The sequence below is a fragment of the Ahaetulla prasina genome, chromosome 8 (genome assembly GCF_028640845.1).
Source record: "Ahaetulla prasina isolate Xishuangbanna chromosome 8, ASM2864084v1, whole genome shotgun sequence".
In the NCBI taxonomy this organism is placed as follows: Eukaryota; Metazoa; Chordata; class Lepidosauria; order Squamata; family Colubridae; genus Ahaetulla; species Ahaetulla prasina.
The window spans coordinates 11,395,358-11,417,184 of record NC_080546.1 but is presented as its reverse complement, the minus strand read 5'-3'; the positions used below and the strand labels follow the sequence as shown (position 1 = coordinate 11,417,184).

The window sequence follows — 21,827 nt, the reverse complement described above, 5'->3', positions numbered from 1 at the left end:
CATGAGTGCATTGCCCCCAACAATCTTATTTATTTATTTATTTGTCACAACAGTATATATAAGCATAAGCATGAAATAACTATACGAATTGGATACAATCAAAGGGAACATTAGGACAGGAACGGTAGGCACGCCGGTGCTCTTATGCACGCCCCTTACAGACCTCTTAGGAATGGGGTGAGGTCAACAGTAGACAGTCTTTGGTTAAAGCTTTGGGGATTTTAGGAAGAGACCACAAAGTCAGGTAGTGCATTCCAGGCATTAACAACTCTGTTACTGAAGTCATATTTTCTGCAATCAAGATTGGAGCGGTTAACATTAAGCTTAAATCTATTGTGTGCTCGTGTATTGTTGCGATTGAAGCTGAAGTAGTCTTCAACAGGAAGGACATTGTAACAGATGATTCTATGAGTTAAACTCAGGTCACGTCGAAGGCGGCGGAGTTCTAAATTTTCTAATCCCAGGATTTCAAGTCTGGTGGCATAAGGTATTTTGTTGTGATCAGAGGAGTGGAGAACTCTTCTTGTAAAATATTTCTAGACACGCTCAATTGTATTAATGTCCGAAATGAGGTATGGGTTCCAGACAGGTGAGCTGTATTCAAGAATTGGTCTAGCAAATGTTTTATATGCTCTGTTTAGTAGTGTAGTGTTTCTGGAGAAGAAGGATTAAGTTTACAACTCTTAAAGTCTTTTCTGCAATGTAGTTACAGTGGGCTTTGGCACTTAGATCATTTGATATGAAAACTCCAAGGTCTTTAACGGGGACCTTATTTCTTTAATCTGGGTACTCATTTTACTCATTTGCCTCAGAAGGATGCAAAACTGAGTCAACTTTGAGCATGTCAGGATCGAACTCCAGCTGTGGACAGATTTTGCCTGCAATAGTGCATTCTAACCATTGCGCCAGTAGGGCTCTTAAGTGAGTTTTGCCCTGTTTTACAACCGTTCTTGCCACAGTTGTTAAGTGAATCACTACAGTAAGGTGACCAATCGTCCTCCTTTAGGGAGGACAGTCCTTCTTTTGTAAATTCTGTCCTCTCTTGAAAAGTGTCCTCCTTTTCGATATTTGAAGACTAATCTGTAAATCTCCCTATTCGATTGATGCTGATCCGATCCGATCCGTTGCGTGTGATGTAATGTATTTGTATTTGACATGACGATTCATCAAGGCTCAGTACAGTGCGGCGAGACACGATTATGAGACGCATATGCTCCACACAGGAGAATTGTTTTGAGAGTGTGTACCACGCACAAGAGTGCGCTGCGCCCAAATGGCTTTGTTTACTTCTTACTGAAACATGACACGGCACACATGCACGCATTAGACTCACTTCTTTCTCAGTGGATATTCAATCATACCCAAGTGAGCACAATAATTCACGTTTTATTAATTCATTATCTCTTTAATAATTTCCAAATATGTATAATTTTATTTACAAGTTTATTCGCTTATGTTATCGTGTCAGTTTTAATAATTAATTTTATTTATTCAATTGCTAATGATTTTGGGAAAAGTGAGAAATTGAGATTGAATGTTGATACTCTAGCTGCAGCACTTGCCGTAAAATTCAATACGAAGGATATTTCTTGTTCAGATATTTCCAATATATTGTTAGAAGATGATACATTGACCCAAAAATATTCATTCAATGGAAAAGCACTCATTTAAATAATAATTAATAGGCATGTAAGCATAATTACAATATAAAATGTTATCGTTACAAATGTTTTTTATTAGGCATTTATCATATTATAGTGTATTCTGTATTATTGTTGCAATGAATAAAATGTTTCTTTTATTTACGATATTTTTTTCTTCAATTTATTTGTGTCCTTCTCATTGTAAAAAAGTTGGTCACCTTAACTACAGTTAAGGTCGTTCAATGAATCTGGTTTCCTCACTGACTTTGCTTGTCAGAAGGTGGCAAAAGATGATCCAGTGATTCAGGGACACTTTAACTATCATAAATACATGCCAGTTGACAACTGTCCAAAGTTTGATCACGTGACCAGGGGGATGCCGCAATGGTTGTTAAGTCTGAAAAATGGTCATAAGTCACTTTTTAAAATGCTGTTGTAACTTCGAATGATCGAGGTCTACCTGTAGCTACCATATTCCCCCGAAAATAAGACTGGGTCTTATCTCCATTGGAGATTAAAGAAAAAGATGTTTCGGATTACTACAAAGTGCGGAACAGATTCTATATGTGGCTAGAAAATAGAAATCAAAACGAGAAATAAGAATGTAAATTCTGACTAACGGAAATCTAAGATTATTGAATATTGGTAAGGATAAAATATAGGGACACGGTGGCTTAGTGGGTAAGATGCTGAGCTTATCAATCGAAAGGTCGGCAGTTCAGCAGTTCGAATCCCTAGTGCCGCGTACTCGGGTGTGCTCCCGTGACTTGTCCCAGCTTCTGCCAACCTAGCAGTTCGAAAGCACGTAAAAAATTCAAGTAGAAAAATAGGGACCACCTTTGGTGGGAAGGTAACAGCGTTCCGTCCGCCTTTGGCGTTGAGTCATGCTGGCCACATGGCCATGGAGAAGTCTTCGGACAGCGCTGGCTCTTCAGCTTTGAAACGGAGATGAGCACCGCCCCCTAGAGTTGGGAACAACCAGCACATATGTGCGAGGGGAACCTTTACCTTTACCTAAGGATAAAATACTGACTATCTCAATATACAGGATGTAACTATATATAACAAAATTGTATATAAGAATGCTCAGTATGGTTATACAAGAATAAGGTCTTATTTAGAAAGATTGAATTTAATAGCAAAGGAAAGTGTGGATGCAGAAAGTTGTAAAATATAGTGTTGTTATTTTTGTTTTGTATTTTGTATTTTAATGTTTGATGTGTGTATATGTCTTTTTTTTTCCCTCCCCCACCCCTCTTTTTTCAGTTTTTGTCTTTTTCCATTATGTTTTTGGTTTTAAAAATGTAAAATACTCAATAAAAACTATTTTTTTAAAAAAAGACTAGGCCTTATATTAAATTTTGCTCCAAAAGACGCATTATTTTCCAGTTAGGTCTTATTTTCGGGGAAACATGGTATGCTTCTATTACCCATGCAATGCAATCTTTAGCGAAGGACAGCAATTCTCTGAATAAATGCTCACAAATCTACTGGAAGAATCCCTATTCAGATCATAAGAAAAAAACCACCACCACCAAAAACCCTCAATTCACCCAGGAAAAATAAAGCCACATTAATTGAAAATTAAATGCTAAGACAGATGATGACGAATTTAATAGAACTCCCATTGTTTTAAATGGGATGGGAAATCCTGATATATCGAAATTTGGACTGCACTGATCCGAAAGAAAGGCTATTTATTTCCTAACTGAATATCTGTAAAAAGTTTGGATTAATTCAGATGGACGCTGAATTTCAGCAGTGCAATCTTGGAGTGGTTTTTAAGGTGACACAGAAAGCACACCGAGAGTCTCATGAAACCTCCCTCATACTGTAAGAGAAAAACCCAATTTAGAAGTGAAAGGGACCTATAGCTGACATTCTTGCATAGTGTGGGGGAAAAAATGACAACGGAATAAATTATTCTCTTTCTCCTTCTTAACACTCGATATTCCAAAATTTGAGGACAACCAAATACAGACAAAAAGAAAAGGTTTGTAAATGACACGTCCCTTTTGAAGAACTAGTTAAAAAAAGTTTCCCCCCCCACAAAAAAAATTTAGGCTCAATGAATCCAATGGCTCTCGGAACTGAAAAACTGAACTGCAAAAGGTTTTTGTTTTTGTTTTTTTTTTGCTTATTAAAGAGTTTATTTAAATGCAGACGCTGCTTTCTAACTTTATAGAAAAACATGCTCTACCACTTTTAGTAAAAAAGAAAAACATGCTCTACCACTTTTAGTAAAAATTAACACTGGGCAACTGAACAGGATTAAAACTACTATAGGTCCCTTAGGAAGTAGTTTACAGTGAGATCAGAAGAAATTAACTAGAATTTCTACTGTTGCTTTTCCAGTTCCTTGGCTTTTAACTCTTGGTTATACCTCCATATGCGGTACAGCTGAGAGCCACCAGCACAGCCAACAAAGAAATTAACAGTAAATAGACCCCAGTTTTTAGGAATAATTACTAGAGAATACCTTGACCAAATAAGGCCTGTAGCCATTAGGACGCCAGACTGTGAAGTGCTGAGGTTTTTCAGCAGGCCTAGTCATATCAGCCATTCCAGCATATACCAAACCCCATTTCATGACAGGTGCCCAAAAAAACACTGTTTTGGGACCTGCAGGGTGGTTATATAAAGGACGCAGCCGGGGCGGCAACATAAGCTCGATCTTGTCTAAGAAACGGTGATAAGAAGCACGAAACCCAGCCACGGCAGCCGCCATCCTGCCTGTGCGGTGAGAGCGGGAGCCCCGAATTCAATGACAGCGCCGCTCGACCTGCCGTCCTTCCCTTCCTCCTCCTCCTCTTCCTCCTCCTCACACGGCCTGAGCAGAAGCAAAACCCCTGCAAAAGGTATTTTTGAGATGCTAACCCAGTGATGGCGAATCTATGGCACGTGTGCCAGAGGTGGCATTCTTTGTGGGCCTCTGCCACGCATGTGGCTGCCTCCCGTGGGCCAGCTGGTTTTCAGGTCTCTGCTGCGCATGGAGGGAGCACAGGGGGATGGGCCACATATATGAGGGTGGGGCAGTTGCGGGGGGAGCATGCACATGTGCAGGGCACATGCCGGGGGGGGCGTGCATGTGTAGGGGGTTAGGCACATGCACTGTGCTAACCACTACAAGAGAGAGAACAGCTAATCTAATTCTCCGAGTCAGAGGTAGTGAATATCACTCTATTAAAGCATATCCAAAATTAAACAAGAACCTCTCTCCACTGTGAAGAGCTTTGCAAACATATACGAAATTGGATGGAGAACCAGCATTCCTTCCTCCTCCTCCTTCCTCCTCCTCACACGGCCTGAGCAGAAGCAAAACCCCTGCAAAAGGTATTTTTGAGATGCTAACCCAGTGATGGCGAATCTATGGCACGTGTGCCAGAGGTAGCATTCAGCGCCCTCTTTGTGGGCCTCTGCCGCGCATGTGGCTGCCTCCCGTGGGCCAGCTGGTTTTCAGGTCTCTGCTGCGCATGGAGGGGGCATGCATGCATCCACAGGGGGATGGGCCACAGATACGAGGGTGGGGCAGTTGGAGGAGCATGCACATGTGCCGGGCACATGCAGGGGCGCGTGCATGTGTAGGGGGCCAGGCACATGCACTGTGCTAACCACTACAAGAGAGAGAACAGCTAATCTAATTCTCCGAGTCAGAGGTAGTGAATATCACTCTATTAAAGGATATCCAAAATTAAACAAGAACCTCTCTCCACTGTGAAGAGCTTTGCAAACATATATGAAATTGGATGGAGAACCAGCATTCCTTCCTCCTCCTCCTCTTCCTCCTCCTCACACGGCCTGAGCAGAAGCAAAACCCCTGCAAAAGGTATTTTTGAGATGCTAACCCAGTGATGGCGAATCTATGGCACGTGTGCCAGAGGTAGCATTCAGCGCCCTCTTTGTGGGCCTCTGCCGCGCATGTGGCTGCCTCCCGTGGGCCAGCTGGTTTTCAGGTCTCTGCTGCGCATGGAGGGAGCATGCATGCATCCACAGGGGGATGGGCCACATATACGAGGGTGGGGCAGTTGCGGAGGGAGCATGCACATGTGCCGGGCACATGCAGGGGGGCGCGTGCATGTGTAGGGGGTCAGGCACATGCACTGTGCTAACCACTACAAGAGAGAGAACAGCTAATCTAATTCTCCGAGTCAGAGGTAGTGAATATCACTCTATTAAAGGATATCCAAAATTAAACAAGAACCTCTCTCCACTGTGAAGAGCTTTGCAAACATATATGAAATTGGATGGAGAACCAGCATTCCTTTCTCTGCCCAAAAAAACCCTCTCTAATTCAGGTCTGGCAGACAATGAAAGCTGCCAGACCTGAAAGGTATAAAAGTTGAATAAATAAATAAATAAAATGAAAGCTGAACCTCATCTTGTTTCACAATCTTGGCAATGTTAATATGGATGAACTTCAACTTCAGGGGTGCTATTCAGCAGGTTCTGGAGAAACGGTAGCGGAATTTTTGAGTAGTTCGGAGAACCGGCAAATACCACCTCTGGCTTCCAGCTCTATTCTATTCTATTCTATTCTATTCTATTCTGTTCTGTTCTGTTCTGTTCTGTTCTGTTCTGTTCTGTTCTGTTTTCTATCCTATCCTATCCTATCCTATCCTATCCTATCCTATCCTATCCTATCCTATCCTATCCTACCATCTTCTCCATCACATGAGGACCCAGATTGTTGGGGGCAATAAGTTGACTTTGTATATAATATACAAATGGATGAAGACTATTGCTAACATAGTGTAAGCTGCCCTGAGTCTTCGGAGAAGGGCGGGATATAAATGCAAATAAATAAATAAAAATTTCAAGCCGCAAAGGTCCTGGTGGTTTACAGAACAAAATTTTATTAATGCTATTCCATCTACAACAGCCTTAGGCAGAGCAATACAAGTGTGAGTTAAAGGATGTCCCACTTTTCAAGCAAGGATACGTTTACTTCACACTAGAGTGTCCACAGAAAAATTCCAAGCTGGTAGTTGCCTAACTCCAACTAAAAGTAAAAGCTGCAGGGGGATCTCTGTCAATTTAAAGAGCAATATCCCTATCGCAGCATCAGTTTTCAGCTGAGAATAATAATATTCATGCAGCTCAGTTAAAGCGACCATAACTGAACTGTAAAAGATCCAAATGACCACTAGATGCCCTCAGAGAGAGACAAAAAAATTGCTAATTCTTTTCCGCCACCTAGGGGTTGTTCAGAATGTCACAGGTCAGATATGACAACCCTATCTAAAAACCCACATTTTTTGATGACAGTCCTATCTAAAAATGCTAGAAAATTCCCGGAGGCCTGGCAAATTGGCCATCAATAGACACAAAGACACAAACAACATCTACATACTGGGCAAAAGAGACAACCAACAAGGCAAAAAGGGAATAAAAAGACCAAACCATCTTCCTGCCAGCAATCAACACCCAGATGAACATAGATTAACACCAAGAACAACATCAGGCCAACAATCAAGAAGTAAACTGTCTCCCAATCAAGGAATTGCCAAACAAGCCAACAATAAACAGCCCCGCCAAAGAACCTCCAAGACCATTCCCATCAACCTTGACAGGGCAAGCCACTGGAATATAAACTGAGAGCTTACCCCACTCCCTGCTAACACTGATGATGTCACCTAGTTCGGTAATGAAATGTCTGCAAGAAAACAACCGAGCTCAGAGAGTACCAAAACCACTTATATCAAGCGTGCAGAATAGGACTCTAGTTTACAGTCATCTCTACACGGGCATTGAAAACAAGGGTTGGTCATCCACATGTGCAACTCAGCTACATATCTGGAGCGCTCTGTGTAACCAAGATAGAATAGAATAGAATAGAATAGAATAGAATTTTATTGGCCAAGTGTGACTGGACACACAAGGAATTTGTCTTTGGTGCATATGCTCTCAGTGTACATAAAAGAAAAGATACGTTCATCAAGGTACAACATTTACAACACAATTGATGGTCAATATATCAGTATAAAGCATAAGGATTGCCAGCAACAAAGTTACAGTCATACAGTCATAAGTGGAAAGAGATTGGTGATGGGAACTATGAGAGGATTGATAGTAGTGCAGATTCAGTAAATAGTTTATTTATTTATTTATTATTTACATTTCTATACCGCCCTTCTCCGAAGACTCAGGGCGGTTTACAGCCAAGTTAAAAAGACATATACAAAAATTAAAACACAATATTTGAAATTTAAAAATCTGAATCCATAGGCCGAATATTAAAATAACAAGTAATAAAACCACCCATTAAAAATTACCCTTAGGCCAACCCTGCTCGGTGAAACAAAAAAGTCTTGAGCTCGCGCTTAAAGGCCCGGAGGTCGGGAAGAAGGCATAGCCCCAGAGGCAGTTCGTTCCATAGGGTAGGTGCCCCCACAGAGAAGGCTCTTCCCCTGGGGGCTGCCAGCTGACATTGTTTGGCTGACTGCACCCAGTTTGACAGTGTTGATGGAATTATTTGTTGTCGTGTCCCACTCCTCCGCTGACGGCCGGGTCAGGGAAATCCGAATCAGGCGTGCCTCTGCAGCTCTGCCAAAGTCCTAGCAAAGTCCTCAGGGCAGGCAGGAGACCAGAAAGTGACTTCAGCAAGATATGTTTAGACTTTGCCTGACTCAGAGAATGCCAGAAAGCAGGTCCTTTATATAGGCCATGGGGTGTGGCTCCATGACTCAGCACTTATCCAGGCCTGCCTTCCTTCCTTCTGTTGCCTCGCTCATCAAGTCTTCTGACGCGAGGTCACTCCAGTCGGCAGCTGTTGGCAATTGACCTCCCTCAGGCTCACATGCTGTGGAGGAGGGGGAGGGGTCTAGTTGCTCCGTTTGCCTGGGCATGGAGCCAGAGCTGGGGGCTGGAGATACTTCCTCCTCTTCAGCCTGTCTGGGCATGGAGTCAGGGCTGGGGCCGGGAGGCATACTAGGACATTCCTCCATGTTCGGAAGCAGATAAGAAGGCCCCAGCTGTGGTGAGATCGGACGAGACACAACATTTGTTTAGCAGTGTGATGGCCTTCGGGAAAAAACTGTTCTTGCGTCTACTGCCACAACTTGACAGCCCTGTATGGTTTTCACCAGCATAATTTGGATCTGGATTTTGGTTAAATCAACCCTAAAGGAGGTGTTTTTTGAGTCTCACAGGAGCAAAGAGAGAACTTCTGGGAATGGAAGAGAGCTTCCAACTTGGATCTTTTTCCCTAGAAACTGAGCAGAGGGTTGGACTAGAACCATGATGGCAAACCTATCAGTGGGCACGCAAGCTCAGCTCCATTTCTGGCATCTGGAGGACTTCTGGAGTGGGGTGGGGAAGGCCATTTTTGCTCTCCCCAGACTCCTAGAGAGGCCCTGGAGGCTGGGGACATAAAAAATTGGGCCTTCCGGTCCCATTGGAAGTTGGCAAACGGGCCGTTTTCGGCTTCCGGAGGACCTGTGGTGGTGGGGGGAATGCGGTTTTGGCCCACCCATCCCCAGACTCCTAGAAAGGCTCTGGAGCCAGGTGAAAGAGAAAAACGGGCCTACTGGGCCATCGCATGCCAGGAGCAGGGGGAGAGGGGAGGGGTCACGCGCACATGCGCGGGGCGCATAGAATTATGGGTGTGGGCATGCGGGCACGAGACCGCCCCCTCTGTCAGCCCTCCTGGCGCACGATGGCAAAAAAGGTTAGTCATCACTGGACTAGATGATCTCCAAGTTACCTCCCATCTCTGTTCTTTCATTCTTCTGAATGTTATTTGAAAGACAGATCATTACTTATGGTACAATGAGGTTTGTTTGTTTTTTAATTGACTTCTGTACTGTTTTAAGAAAATATCCAAATTTTGGGGGGAGGGGTGGGGAACCATTCAGATTTGCCAAGGATCAAAAATCTCATTCTGCAATTTGAAGAAACAATGGAGATAATAATATGCTCCTTTTCAGTCAACCTCCTAGGACAGTGGTGACAAACCTTTTGCTCACCTAATGCCGAATAGGTACATACTTTGCGCGCTTTGCTTGCGTGTCTGCCATCCATGCTGCCGCACAGCTCCTCCCCCCATGCGCTGTGCGAGCAATCACACCATCTGCGCATGCATGTGCTTTTCATGCATGCAATGCATGCAGAGGAATGCCATCTGCTCATGCGCATGCAGCATGAAAATACTCTCTCGTGCATGCGCAAACACGTGTGCATGCGCAGGAGAGCTCCAAAGACCAGCTGGGTCCCCTAATTGCACACATGCGCACCAGTGGCCCAAACATCAACTGGGGCGTCCGTGCGTGCACAGCTGCAGGTGAAGTTCGGCAACAGCTCGCATGCCTGAAAAGATGGCTCTGCATGCCATCTTGGAAGTGCGTGCCATAGGTTCACCATCAAAGCCTTAGGATATTTTCTTAAAACAGTAGAGAAGTCATTTTTTTAAAAAAAATCTTCCTAGAGGGAAAATAAGAGGAGTTTATGGTAGTTGAACATAACATAACATAACATAACATAACATAACATAACATAACATAACATAACATAACATAACATAACATAACATAACATAACATAACATAACATAACATAACATAACATAACATAACATAACATAACATAACATAACATAACATCAGAGTTGGAAGGGACCTTGGAGGCCTTCTAGTCCAACCCCCTGCCCAGGCAGGAAACCCTACACCATCTCAGTCAGATGGTTATCCAACATTTTCTTAAAAATTTCCAGTGTTGGAGCATTCACAACTTCTGAAGGCAAGTCGTTCCACTTATTAATTGCTCTAACTGTCAGGAAATTTCTCCTTAGTTCTAAGTTGCTTCTTTCTTTGAGCAGTTTCCACCCATTGCTTCTTGTTCTACCCTCAGGTGCTTTGGAGAATAGTTTGACTCCCTCTTCTTTGTGGCAACCCCTGAGATATTGGAACACAGCTATCATGTCTCCCCTAGTCCTTCTTTTTATTAAACTAGACATACCCAGTTCCTGCAACCGTTCTTCATATGTTTTAGCCTCCAGTCCCCTAATCATCTTTGTTGCTCTTCTCTGCACTCTTTCTAGAGTCTCAACATCTTTTTTACATCGTGGCGACCAAAACTGGATGCAATATTCCAAGTGTGGCCTTACCAAGGCATTATAAAAAGTAATTATCTATCTTTCAAATAACATTCAGAAGAAAAGAAGAACATAGCTGAACCAGCTGGAATCAAGACTCACACAGAATCTAATGCTGGATAAAGAAACAAAAATTAAGACAATTCATTATCAGGTCTATCATCTGGAAGTAAATGAACCTTAGAAGAAGATGGATTTTCTTATGCAGAAGTATTTCGAGAAAAATAATGAGCCACACAAATTGTTGCCCTATCAACTATGTGTTTGTTTATTTTTTAAAAAAATTAAACCACCCAATATTCAAAGTTTTCTGAGTAGTTCACAATAAAACACATTAAAATGCCAAATAAATAAATAAATAAATACAACTATCACTTCAGACTGGGACCGAAAGAATTATACTTCAACTTCAGAAGAGATGATAAATCAGTTTGTTAAATACTATTCTCAACTGTATGGAAAACAGATGCCAAGTTTGTAAAAGATTATAGAGTATTTGGATACAACAGTAGATTGTGAAATTTACAGATTTCAGCAAAATTGCTTAACAAGCCAATTACAGAAGATGAAATGAAGGAAACAAAACTGCATAAATTCCCAGAATCAGGATTTTCAAAGAAATTTCCATGGGACTATTAATTCAGGTTATGAATAATAGCAAATAGTTCCTTCTTGGTGGCATAGTGCTTTCAAAATTTGCCTTTATAAGGAATGTAATTCAACCTATTCGGAGTCTTATAAGCCTATCATCTTTTTGAACACACAGTAAATCAGATAGTCCTCGACTTACAACCACAATTGAGTCCAAAATTTCTGTTGCTAAGCGAGACAGCCGTGAAGTGAGTTTTGCCTCGTTTTACGGCTTTTCTTGCCACGGTCGTTAAGCGAATCACTCTAATTGCCAAATTAGTAACACGACTGTTACTAGAAAAAAAACACACCTCTGATGATCACGCGGCTCAGCCGGGCATGGCGGGGGGGGCGGGCAGGGATTTTTGCTACCGGTTCTCTGAACCACCCGCCGTCATCGCTACCGGATCGCACGATCCAGTCCGAACCGGGAGCATTTCACCCCTGCGCCTACCCACACATGCTCCTCCCCACACGCCCACCCAGAGCATCCCTGACCACCTGCTCTCTGTATCATATGTTGAGGGCTCCTGCTGACCTATCCACAGCCTGTCAACACACTCACAGTCCCCATCAACATGCCTGCACTCCATAGCACCCCTGTATCTCCTCGGTGGTATCCCCTCCCCATTTTCCTGACTCCCCTTCTTCACATACTCATTTGCTGACCTGCTTCTCTGGGATTCCTGCCTCTTCCCACTTAACCACAAGATAGTGGGACTGCAAGGATTGCTATTGCTAAAAGATGTGGTCATGTGACTCTCACTTTATGACTATGCTGCTTAGTGACAGAAATGCTAATTCCAATTGTTGTCGTAGGCTGAGAACTCGCCGTCATTTAGCGTATTGATTTTTGTTAGCTAACGTTCAGCTGAACATAATTGCTAAATTATCCCTCGCATCCTGGACATAAACTGTTTCAACTCCTACCCTCAAAACGACGCTATAGAGCACTGCACACCAGAACAACTAGACACAAGAAGAGTTTTTTCCCGAAGGCCATCACTCTGCTAAACAAATAATTCCCTCAACACTGTCAGACTATTTACTGAATCTGCACTACTATTAATCGTTTCATAGTTCCCATCACCAATCTCTTTCCACTTATGACTGTATGACTATAAATTGTTGCTGGCAATCCTTATGATTTATATTGATATATTGACCATCATTTGTGTTGTAAATGTTGTACCTTGATGAACGTATCTTTTCTTTTATGTACACTGAGAGCATATGCACCAAGACAAATTCCTTGAATGTCCAATCACACTTGGCCAATAAAATTCTATTCTATTCTATTCTAAATACCAACTTATAATGTCTCAGTAAAGATCACACTTGGAATATTGCATCAAGTTAGGTCATCACATTATAAAAAAAAAGATGTTGAGACTCTGGAAAGAGTGCAGAGAAGAGCAACAAAGATGATTAGGGCAGTGATGAAATCCGCTACCGGTTCGCTGTGGGCACATGTGCAGTGCACGCCAAATGCGCACTTCACGCCAAAAGCGCGCTTCACATGCATATGCATCGCAAGCGCTACCATGCAGCACTGGATAAAAAGGATTAAGAAGCCTTTCCAAGGTAAGTAGAAGAGCGAGGGGGGAAACAGCTGTGCCGTGTGATTTAGATTCGCTAGAAAGCAGGATTTCCTGCTTTCTAGCGAATATAAATCCCACGGCACAACTGATCATCAGAAATGCCAGTTCGTCTGAACTGGTAGCATTTTTTTTACTACCGGTTTGGGCAAACCAATAGCTTTTATTACTACCGGTTCTCTAGAACCGGGCCAAACTGGTAGCATCTCACCTGTCAGGAAATTGTTATTTGCCTAACTAGTTGGCCAGGCAATATATAAACTAACTTTGTATGTTTGCAGTAAGAAAGGCATGATATTGCTTTAAGGCTGTGCTGCATCATGCAAGCATCCTGATTGGTTGAGTTCTGTAGCCAATGTATAAAAGGACTACTAAATTATAGCTTGTGGGGAATTTACAGAGACGCTACAGCATTGTAAACTGAAGACATGCTGCAACTGTATATTTGAGCTTTATGATCGTTGCTTGATCATGGCTAGTTACTGATTCCTCAATATGCTGACTGTTGTGAATTGAACTGAACTGAACTGAAAGAAGACCTTGTTTGTTTTACAAGTCTACATTGGTAAGAAGACTGACTTTATACGTGTATGACCTGGAATTGTTTTTGGACTATGACTTTGCCTTTTCCCTAAAAGTAAAGGAATATCAAACCCCAGTTTGTCTGCAAGTGACTGTTATTGTACACAACCAGTCTCAGTCGTTTTCATGCGTAGGGTACTCTGCTCAACAGTCCACAATCTTGGTTGTGAACCCAGATTACCCTTAACATCACCCATGGATTAGGAAACTGGAGGCTAAAACATATAAAGAACAGTCGCTGGAACTGGGTATATCTAGTTTAATGAAAAGAAGGACTAGAGGAGACATGATAGCAGTCTTCCAATATCTCAGTATCCAATATCCAATATAGCAGCCACAAAGAAGAGGGAGTCAAGCTATTCTCAAAAGCACCTGAGGGCAAAACAAGAAGCAATGTGTGGAAACTAATCACGGAGAGAAGCAACTTAGAATTTAAGGAGAAATTTCCTGAGAGTTAGAACAATTAATCAGTGGAATAACTTGCCTCCAAAAGTTGTGGGTGCTCATTGAACATCGAAGGTTTCTAAGAAGAAATTGGACAGCCATTTGTCTGAAGTGATGTAGGGTTTCCCGCTTGAGCAGAAGGTTGGAGTAGAAGACCTCCAAGGTCCCTTCCAACTCTGTTATTCTGTTAGGAGTTTCAAACAACCTATAAATGGCTTATTAAAACTGTAGGATAAATGTAAAAGAAAAATAGGCTCAAGTTCAAACGTCTCTTGCTCAAACATTATTTTCATGAAAGGTAACGTGGTAAAGATTGATTTGCAGGGATAATGATTCCTATAGACTGCAAGGTTTAACATTTAATCAAAGAAAGATGAAATCTTTTGAGACTCCCCGCTAAGAATGGTCTGAAACACCTCATTACTTTCAATATCTTCAAATAAGTAGCAGAGCAGTTCAAAAGGAGCTGAAAACGTTAAGATAGCAAATGGAGAGGTTTTATCATATTTTAAAACCTTATAAAACAAAACCCAGAACATCTGCTAGGGCTCTTACCTAATTGCTGTTAAAATCCAATTCAAAAACCGAAAACAGAGAAGGGCTGCAGGATTAAAAGAATGCAGAATCGAAATAGGATAATTAATGCATAAGTATGACACTATCAATGAAAGATAAATAACTAATTCTCCACAAGGTGAGGCGAAGGTCTTGCCTGTGTTGACTATCCTACACTATTATGCGTATGGTTAAGAATCATGGCTATCATTTATGAATAACAGGCGCCATGGTTATAGCACAGGGGGTCTCTAAACTTGGCGACTTTAAGCCTTGTGGATTTAAACTCCCAGACTTCACGTAGTTGAAGCAGTGGTGGTATCCAGCTGGTTCTATCCGGTTCGGATGAACCGGTAGCAGCCGCTGTGGGAGGCTCCGCCCACCCAACCAGATATCATCACGTCCCCTTTTTGATGCTCTGCACGCGCATTCACATTTGTGAACTGGTAACGAAGGTAAGTGAATACCACCCCTGAGTTGCAGTCCAAAAGTCTTAAAGGCAGGGGTGAAAGCTCCCGATTTGGACCGGATCGCGCAATTTGGTAGCGATGGGGGCGGGTAGTTCGGAGAACCAGTAGCAAAAATCCCTGCCCCCACCCCCACTGCCCATGCCTCGCTGTTCCTCTTCTCTGTCCCTGAAGCGCTCGGTGATGATATAGCTGCAAACGGCCTTAAATGACTGCCGCGGCACTTCAAAGGGCCGCACTACAGTTGATCAGCGCTGTAGGCAGCTAGTAGACCGGTACCTCTTTTTTTAAAGAAGGTAGACTGCCAAAAAAAGGCACTTGGTAGACTGGTTCCTCTCAGTAAAAGGCAATTGGTAGACCAGGGCCTCTATTTTTAAAGAAGGTAGATCGGTGCCTCCCAAGTTTTGTATACTTTATTATTTTTATTATTTATTATTTTTTTTTAAATTACTTTATTAAACTTTTTTACATTAAAAGCATAAAAAAAGGGGGAAAAAAGGCTTATATCATTTAACAGCTTATTTGTCGTGTTTTTCATCTAATAATAATCCATGCAATAATGACAAACATTAAATTATACATATTTGTGTTCTTATTTTATCTATTGATTATGTTTAGTAACTAAATATTCCTATCTCCTTTCCATCCATCCATACCACCGTTCCCATATACCATAAAATACTGATGTCTCCTTATCCTTCAGACTCAAAGTTAGTTTGTCCATTTCTGCGCAATTCATAATCTTTTGTACAATAAGTCTCTCTGTGGGCACACATGGCTGTTTCCAACATTGAGCGAAGGCCATCCTAGCAGCAGTTAATATATGTAGTATTAAATATTTTATACTCTTCATGTATTTTTTTTTAAAGATCCCCAATAAAAAAAGTTCGGGTTCTAGATCCAATTGTTCATTTGTGATTTCTTGTAGCCACTTTTTAATTTTTAACCAATATTTACGTGCTTCGGGGCAAGACCACCACATATGGTAATATGTTCCCTTTTTATTTTTACATTTCCAGCATATGGGAGACATTTTGGGATACATTTTCGCTAATCTCAAAGGGGGCAGGTGCCACCTATAGAACATTTTATATGCATTTTCTTTGTATGCTGCTGATTTGGTTAGTTTATAATTTCTGTTCCATATTTTCTCCCAATCTGATAAATTTATATTATGTCCAATATTTTGACCCCATGCGATCATATTATTTATTATTATTGGCCATGCCCATTCAGTCACCTGACCACCAAGCCACACCCACCAATGAAGCCACACCCACAGAACCGGTAGGGAAAATTTTTAGATTTCATCCCTGCTTAAAGGTGTGAAGTTTGGAGACACCTGCTCTAGCAAATTCACAATACCTTAAGCATGTTGTACAAATCCAGCCATCTTAGCAGAGGTGTGAATCCAGGATAAATTCAACAGTAATCCTCCCACAAGCCCCATTGCAAGAAAACAAAGCACAGAAGGTGGAAGAATTGAACCCACGTGGACCCATGGCTTAGGACCGGGCTATTTACGAGACCGCCTTCTGCCACTGATAGCCTCCCAACGACCTGTGCGCTCCCACAGAGCGGGCATGCTCCGGGTGCCATCAGCCAAACAGTGCCGGCTGGTGACCCCCAAGGGGGAGAGCTTTCTCTGTGGCAGCACCGACCCTATGGAATGAGTTACCTCCTGGGTTACGCCAACTTCCTGACCTCCGTACCTTCAAGCGGGAACTGAAGACTCTGCTATTCAATCGGGCGGGACTAGCCTAAATATTATTTTAATTTTGATATTTTAGTTTAACTTAGTTTTAATTGATTTTAAATTGTATTAATCTATTTATGATTTTATAGTTTAGGGTTTTATATCGGTCGTTTGACCGTTTTTAGTTTTAAATTGGCCGGTTAAATATTTCATTTTAAATGTATTTTAAATTTATTGTGTACCTATGTGTTTTAATAAGGCTGTACACCGCCCTGAGTCCTTCGGGAGAAGGGCGGTCTAGAAATCTAATAAATAAATAAATAAATAATAATAAATATGTGCATAAAATGCCAAACCCAAGTTAGGTGTTAGAAGAGCCAGCACTGTCTGAAGACGTCTCCGTGGTCATGTGGCCGGCAGGACTAAACGCCAAAGGCGCACAGAACACTGTTACCTTCCCCCCAAAGGTGGTCCCTATTTTTCTATTTGCATTTTTTACGTGCTTTCGAACTGCTAGGTTGGCAGAAGCTGGGACAAGTAACGGGAGCTAGTCTACATTACGTGGCACTTAGGGATTCCAACTGCTGAACTTTTGACCTTTCGATCGACAAGCTCAAGATCCCTAGATGCATTCTCTAGACTAGCCAAACCCAAATTCTGCAGCTGTTCTTTGTATGTTTTAGCCTCTGGGCCTTTAATCATCTTAGTTGCCCTTCTCTGCACTTTTTCCAAAGTTTGTCCTGTGACTGACTCGCACCTCTACAGACACATCGCTGCAAGACAATATATCTGTGTCATAAAATTCTGGGATGCATCTGCTCCTCTTAATGGACATCTTAATCAAAGCCCTAAATTGTTTATACCCCTTTGTGTTAATTTTATCACTCTGCGCATTCATCACTCAACTGTGGTAGCTGAAAAGTACGGTCTTCACTCATCTCCCATTTACGTGTAATACACACTATTTTTCCCCCCTGGAAGTTTGATAGAACTAACATTTTTTCCTGTTTACATTATCATTTTCCAGGTCATCTCTGTTTCCCATTTTTTGGGATAAGGATAACTCATTCTTGTTATACAGGTAGTCCTCAACTTACAACCACAATTGAGTTCGAAATATTTGTTGTTAAGTGAGAAATGCGTTAAGGGAATTTTGCTCCATTTTATGAGCTTACTTGCCGTAACTGTTAAGTGAATCACTGCAATTATAAAGTTCGTAGCACAGTTGTTAAGTGAATCTGGCTTCCCCACTGACTTTCATAATAACAGAGTTGGAAGGGACCTTGGAGGTCTTCTAGTCCAACCCCCTGCCCAGGCAGGAAACCCTATACCACCTCAGACAAATGGTTATCCAACATCTTCTTAAAAATTTCCAGTGTTGGAGCATTTACAACTTCTGCAGACAAGTTGTTCCACTTATTAATTGTTCTAACTGTCAGGAAATTTCTCCTTAGTTTTAAGTTGCTTCTCTCCTTGATTAATTTCCACCCATTGCTTCTTGTCCTGTCTTCAGGTGCTTTGGAGAATAGCTTGACTCCCTCTTCTTTGTGGCAGCCCCTGAGATATTGGAACGCTGCTATCCTGTCTCCCCCAGTCCTTCTTTTCATTAAAGTAGACATACCCGGTTCCTGCAACCGTTCTTCATATGTTTTAGCCTCCAGTCCCCTAATCATCTTTGTTGCTCTTCTCTGCACTCTTTCTAGAGTCTCAGCATCTTTTTTACATCGCGGCGACCAAAACTGAATGCAATATTCCAAGTGTGGCCTTACCAAGGCCTTATAAAGTGGCACTAACACTTCACGTGATCTTGATTCTATCCCTCTGTTTATGCAGCCCAGAAATGTGTTGGCTTTTTTAACAGCTGCTGCACACTGCTGGCTCATATCTAAATGGTTGTCCACTAGGACTCCAAGATCCCTCTCGCAGTTACTACTATTGAGCCAGGTACCACATATACGGTATCTGTGCATACGGACTTTGCTCGTAATAAAGTCACAAAAGGGGATCACGTGACTCCAGGACAATGCAACCGTCATAAATACGAGTCCGTTGCCAAGCATCCGAATTTGGATCACGTGACCATGGGGGATGCTGCAACGGTCGTAAGTGTGAAAAACGGTCAAAAGTGCCATTGTAACTCTGAACGGTCACTAAATGAACTGTTGTAAGTCAAGGACTATCTGTATTCTGCCATTAATACACTATTACATTTATTTATATTTTTCTTTTGCTAATTAGGTTAATGTAACATTCTTAAAATTAAAAGGAGGAAGCCAGAATGGGTCTTCTTGAGAGGGTATTTTCTGAGTGCATGGACGTTTTTGTCGCTTTTAATTCACATGGTTTTCTCACTTCCATCTCCCTAGAAATTATAGGCTGGTGAAAAAAATGAAAAACGCTTTGACGGAGATACCCCTGGGGACAGAATGACTGTACCCAGCAATTTCTGGAAAGAGAAGATGGTTTAAAGCCGTATGAATATTTCCTTTGAAGTGAGTCCTTTAAATGACTTTCTAAGTAAATAAGTATAACACTGTGTACTAGGTCTACGATGTGGATTGGAATGTATAACTGTTACATTATTTTTTATTTATGTATATATAACCCATCTTTATCATTTTTAAAAATAAGTCAAGGTGGCAACCGTAACCAATACTCCTTCAACCTATTTTCCCCACAGCAACAACTGTGTGAGATAAGCTGGGCTGAAAGAAAGTCACCCAGCTGGCTTTCATGGCTAAGGCGGAACTAGAACTCACAGTCTCCTGGTGGTTGGCCCAAAGTCACCCAGCTGGCTTTCATGGCTAAGGCGGGACTAGAACTCACAGTCTCCTGGTGATTGGCCCAAAGTCACCCAGCTGGCTTTCAAGGCTAAGGCGGGACTAGAACTCACAGTCTCCTGGTGATTGGTCCAAAGTCACCCAGCTGGCTTTCAAGGCTAAGGCGGGACTAGAACTCACAGTCTCCTGGTGATTGGCCCAAAGTCACCCAGCTGGCTTTCAAGGCTAAGGCGGGACTAGAACTCACAGTCTCCTGGTGATTGGTCCAAAGTCACCCAGCTGGCTTTCATGGCTAAGGCGGGACTAAAACTCAGGGTCTTCGGGTGATTGGCCCACAGTCACCCAATTGGTTTTCATGTCTAGAATTCACTTCTCCCGTTTTCTAGCTTGGTGCCTCCACCACTAGACCAGTAATAGCTAACCTTTTTGGTGCTGAGTGCCTAAAGTGCAAGCGCGCGCAAATGCTTGCATGAAACCCCAAAATACAATGTGAACGCCTCCACGCATGCACCCCGGGCCCTCCACCCACCCATTTTTCGCTTCCAGGTTGGTCCAGGAGGCTTTCCAGACCAAAATGGGACACAGATGCATGTGTCAAACCCCAAAATACAATGCAAGCATCCTCGTGCATGCGCCCCGCCTCCCAGGCATACGCTCCGCCTCCCCTCACCCTGTTTTGGCTTCCAGGTTGGTGCAGGAGGCCTTCCAGGCCCAAAACACATACCCCAAAATGCAATGCGAGCGCCCCCTGCGTACGCGCCTCACCTCCCACATGCGTGTGCACATCCCCGCATGCACCTTGCCCCCCGCACATGCACAGCAGAGACCCAAAGACCAGCTGGCCGGTGGGAGGCATGCATACATGTGCGGTGGAGCTGGGCTGGGGCTATGGTTGGTGTGCCCGCCGAGAGGGCTCTGCGTGCCACCTGTGGCACACTGTTCTGTCTCTGTCCTCACTTTGGAGTAACGAGCTGGCCTACAGCCAATGGGTTCACAGCTCCTATCAGTCCTGGCCGAGAAAACGCAGCTGCCTGCCAAAAAGTTCAAACAGATTAAGACTTCAGCTCACTTCGACACGGTTCAGCTAATTTGCTTCCCGTGGAACTGAGAGCAGTCCCAAAGCTCTTTATATATCCTGTGGGGTGGGTCTCCTGCCCCACCCTTCCCTTTGATGACGCAGTCTCTCTAATCTTCTGAAGCGCGTGTCAGTCCAGGCTTGATTAGTATTATTATCAGCTGCGTCTGAAGGCATAGCCTGAGGAAAGGAGGAATCAGGGGATGTCGGCCTCATTACGTCCTCAGACTGGCCTGGTTCTGGCTCCGGGAACCGGGGCAAAGGAATCGGTGCTTCTGAGATAAGCCTTACCGGCCCTTCCCCCTCATTCTCGGAGTCACTTTCGGGCATGGAGCCACAACACACACATACCATAGGTTCGCCACCACGGCACTAGACCAAACTGGCTCTATTAGCTCCAGCATGACCAACAGTAAAGGATTATGGCTATTACTCTCTCAATGCTGTTGGGCACCAAATTATTAGTTGTTGTGACCCCAGGCCCAAGTAGGTAGTAGGAAACTCAGTCAGTGAAAAAAACAAACAAACTTTATGCGAACAGCTGAGAATTATTTCATTCTCAGCGTTCAACTAAATTAAAGCAAATTCCTCCCAACACAAATTCCTCAGTCCTATCACAAACCTTGGTCCAATTAGGCAAACTGCCAAAGGCCTTTTTTGGCAAACGTTCAGAAGACACTGATATAAAAATAAACGCAATAAGACAAAGCTTCCAACGTTGTTTTCCGGCAAAGCCCAAACACTGTTGCTGTTCTTTTAAGCCTTATGGGAGGGGCCAATCATCTCTTGGCCCTACTCCCGAGTTGTTCTCTTTGCTTGAGCTGTTCTTGCCTTCTGGCAGCTCTTCTCATGCATGCATTAGGAATAGTCTTCTCCTGTTCCTCTGCCTCACTACTATCAGTCCCTAGAGCAGCGGTTCTCAACCTGTGGATCGTGACCCCATTGGGGGTCGAATGACGATTTGCCAGGGGTCGCCTAAGACCATCGGAAATATGGGAAGTATACTTGTGAGTCGAAGAATCACGCTCCAATGGTTGATTCCACAAGCCAGCTGCAGGCTCTTCCAATCGCTAGCCGAATTCGGCTTCAGGCGCAATGAATTAAAAAAGAGAGAAATCTTTGCTCTGATGTCTCCCTCTCAAGCCAGCTGCAATCGCTTCCAATCGCTAGCCTAATCTGGCTTCAGGCGCTGTAAACTTAATAGGGGAGGAGTCTCCGCTTTAATGCCTCCATCCTCAAGGCAATCGCAAGTAGTTCAGATCGCTAGCC

At 42.9% G+C, this 21,827-nt stretch overlaps 1 protein-coding gene across 1 annotated transcript in view; it reads right to left on the bottom strand.

Moving 5' to 3' along the window:
• FRAS1 (Fraser extracellular matrix complex subunit 1) overlaps positions 1 to 21,827 on the bottom strand; it is a 548,508-nt gene that overhangs the window by 174,551 nt on the left and 352,130 nt on the right. The gene's annotated exons all lie outside the window — the stretch shown is intronic.